The sequence below is a fragment of the Sinocyclocheilus rhinocerous genome, unplaced genomic scaffold (assembly GCF_001515625.1).
Source record: "Sinocyclocheilus rhinocerous isolate Xijiao unplaced genomic scaffold, SAMN03320098_v1.1 scaffold430, whole genome shotgun sequence".
In the NCBI taxonomy this organism is placed as follows: domain Eukaryota; kingdom Metazoa; phylum Chordata; class Actinopteri; order Cypriniformes; family Cyprinidae; genus Sinocyclocheilus; species Sinocyclocheilus rhinocerous.
The window spans coordinates 190,478-194,154 of NW_015668442.1; the positions used below are offsets into that span (position 1 = coordinate 190,478).

At 38.0% G+C, this 3,677-nt stretch overlaps 1 long non-coding RNA gene across 1 annotated transcript in view; it reads left to right on the top strand.

Moving 5' to 3' along the window:
• The window catches only part of LOC107734032 (uncharacterized), a 6,899-nt gene extending 3,522 nt beyond the window's left edge, over positions 1-3,377 (top strand). The window contains exons 3-4 of the long non-coding RNA XR_001639048.1: positions 1,834-1,916; positions 3,292-3,377. This is a non-coding gene — a long non-coding RNA (uncharacterized LOC107734032). The remainder of the gene's footprint in view (positions 1-1,833; positions 1,917-3,291) is intronic.
• Positions 3,378-3,677: the final 300 nt, after the last annotated feature.

Here is a 3,677-nt window from a genome sequence, read left to right on the forward strand (position 1 = left end):
TTTGTAATAATATTTTAATCAATTTTATGCATCCTTGACCCCCAAAAAAATTCTTGACAACGTTTAAATGGTTATATTATATTATATTATATTATATTATATTATAAAAAGAAAAAAAAGTCTAAAATTTAAACATGCCAACATCCAAACTTGTTTCTTTCTTCTGCACTTTTGCATTTCACTTTTCTCCATCCCTCGTGAACCGTGTGAGCAGATTTGTGAATGTGAGCTGCATAGCATGCAGGTATTTTTGATGAGCACATGTGCACCCTGTCTGATTCATTTGCCCTGTCCGATGTGACATGATGGGCAGCTCTCGCACGGTAATCCCATGTGGGTGTTCGTGACTTCACACTTTGTAAGAGCCGTCCCGCATACAGGCGAGAGTCATGCATGCGGCTCTCTGTGCAATAACTGTGAACTTTGCAGCACGCCGTCCTTGACGCATCCCGTCTCAATGGCGTGAGTCCTGGAATGAAGCGTGCAAAGAGATTGGCTTCCCTAATCCCCTATGCAACCAGACATGGGCTCAGCAAATATTTATACACCCTCGGGGTCTAAGACGCAAAATGTAACCTTTACCTCAGTTTCTGCCAAAAACGCGAAGTGACGTGCTTGTCTACGGTTTCACAGGAGAGTGTAAAGTCTGAAGATGTTTCTCTCGGCATCTGGGCTCCCTTTCAAAACCACACTGCCACCCACTTTCCCCACTTCCAGTCAGTGCTGTTTGTGTCATCGTGACACGGAAACGGAGGGCACGTTATTCACATGGAAGTGCGGTCATGGGTCATCCAGATTGACACGGATCTGGTTTTTGGTACTCTGCTCTGTTCTGTCGGTCTTCTGCCTGGCACGTGTTAAGCATACCGGGCTTGTTTTTATAGACGCCATTGCCTCTACATGTCTTTTCATAGAATCGAAGTCTTGGAGAAACATTATGCAAGATCTCTCTGACCTCCTATTTTGCTCTGCCATTATCTACATTGAATATTTACAAACAACGCAATTTCATCTTTTACAATACTAGTTGGTGAGTTGTCTGAATGAATAGTCAGTTTTAACGAAGCTTTGTATAATTAAAGAAATTTAGGGGCCTGTGCATCACACACAGACACACACACACACGCTGATGGCATCTTAAAAATTGAAGTACAGTATTTATTTTGAAATCTTTCATTTACGGACTCATGTTGTGAATTAATGTGATGTTTTTATCAGCTATTTAAATTCTGATGGCACCCATTCACTGCAGAGGATCCACTGGTGAGCAAGTAATGGCTTAGAATTTGGTAAAGCTAAATTTCTCCAAATCCGTTCCCATGAAGAAACAAACTCATCTACATCTTGGATGACCAGAGGATGAATACATATCCAGCAAATCTTCATTTTTCATTCATTTTTTGAACTATTCCTTCAATAAAATGATTTTAGAGAAATCTTTAAATGCATCCCTTTAAAGCACCACTGAAATAAATTTCTTTAATTTGATGTACTTAAAGATCTTGAAGATTTTTCTCATTTTTTTGCTTGATCTGTTTGTTTTAATGGCTCAAACCCATGCCTTATGTAATGATGATGATCTCCTCAATTTTCAAAACAATTAAAACAGAAATGGCAGAAATCACAAGAATGCACTTTGGGTCACAGTATGCATGCAGATGTCAGACATGCAGCAATTTCTAGCTGTCATGAGTAGACTGTAAATGAGCTGTGGTTTGTCTGGGATCAGTCGAGTAGACAGTTGATCAATTTGAACTTGTATCGGCCTGTTTGGAAATATACTTAACATGCACAGAACGTCACAATAACATTCTGTTCTTTCTCCTATTACAGGAAAAACTGTCCTCGGCAACATAACATCCCAAAACTACACCCCAGATGAAGCCAGCAGAGCTGTCACAAGTTTCAAAGATGGAGTGAGTTGCTTTTCTGGGCAAATGTGGATCACACAAACAGCCAAGAACAGAGAGGCAAACATGAGCGTCAGGCAGGGGCATTGTTATTCTGTCGGTCGGAGGAGAACACGGTGTTAGTTTGGTCCAACCCTTTGGTTTTCCCGCATTTACACTCTTAAAAATAAAGGTGCTTCAAAAGGTTCTTCAAGCGATGCCATAGAAGAACCATTTTTGGTTCCATAACGAACCATTCTGTCAAAGGTTCTTTAAAGAACCATCTCTTTCTTACCTTTTTATAATCTGAAGAACCTTCTTTCGCCACAAAGAACCTTTTGTGAAACAGAAAGGTTCTTCAGATGTTAAAGGTTCTTAATGGAACCATATAAACAAAAAGGTTCTTCTATGGCATCTTGAATCACCTTTATTTTTAAGAGTGTAGGCATAAATTGTGCAAGGCCACTAATTTGAAAGGTGATTTCCTGTTATTTGTCATGCTGTGCTCCAGCAAATTTGGAATAGTTTCATGGCTTTGGTGCTACAGGTGTTACACTTAACATGTACCACAGTATTCATGTGTTGACGACAGACAGACAGACAGACAGACAGATATATTATTTATACAACAGATCGACAAATAGACAGATATTTAATCAAGTTGTAAAAATTTTATAATTTACAGTAGATAGATATTTAAACATTGTAAGATTTGTTTATACAATATTTTCTCAGAATTGTGAGATACAAATTCGCAATTGTGAGAAATGAAGTCAGAATTGTGTGATATAAACTCGCAATTGCGAGTTATTAAGTCAGAGTTGTGAGATATAAACTCGCAATTCTGAGAACATATCAGTCTTTTTTTCTCCTCAGAACTGGACTTTATAACTCGCAATTCTGGCTTTTTTTCAAGCAATTGCGAGTTTATATCACACAATTCTGACTTTATTTCTTGCAATTGCGAGTTTATATCACACAATTCTGACTTTATTTCTCGCAATTCTGACTTTATAACTCGCAATTGTGAGAAAAAAAGTCAGAATTGCGAGATAAAAAGTCACAATAACCTTTTTTATTTTTTATTCAGTGGCGGAAACTGGCTTCCATGATAGATAGATAGATAGATATTTGAATTGTTTATAATATGTATATTGAAATATTTTATAGAAAATGTATTTTTATATGATAGATAAATAGATATTTAAACAGTTACATTTGTATTGTTTATATTATAAATAGATTGATTGATCGATTTATGAAATTCTATTTATGGATGGTTGTTTTGTGCATTTTACTAAGCCGCCCACCCTGTCTAAAAAGTCTTATTCCAGCAAAACTGTCAGTTCAACCACTCCTTAATGTTGTTCTTTTTTGAATGTGTTTGCTATCATGTGAAAAGAAGGGCGGACAGAGACCGCAGATACAGAGGTGGACCAGAATTTTCCAAACTCACAAAAACAAGCCCTGCCCCACCCCTACAGGCACTGGCTCTCCATTGACCCTAATACCTGGCTTCTGTGCTGGCACGCGCCCAACGCCTCAAGACAGGACCATTTCTTGTGTGTCTGTATTTGTAGTGATTAATCTATAGTTGTGATGAGGGCAAGGCTGTGCACTCGGAGAGGCAGGTCTGGGCAATAATGTGGTTGTGTTTACACATGAGTTTATGAGGGAACTGAGAAAAAAACACTGTTTGCCACACTTATGTAAGATGTAGTTCCGAAGATTTGACCCTTTGCTCTTTTTCCCATTCAGATCATAATAACTGATAACTATTATTTTGAC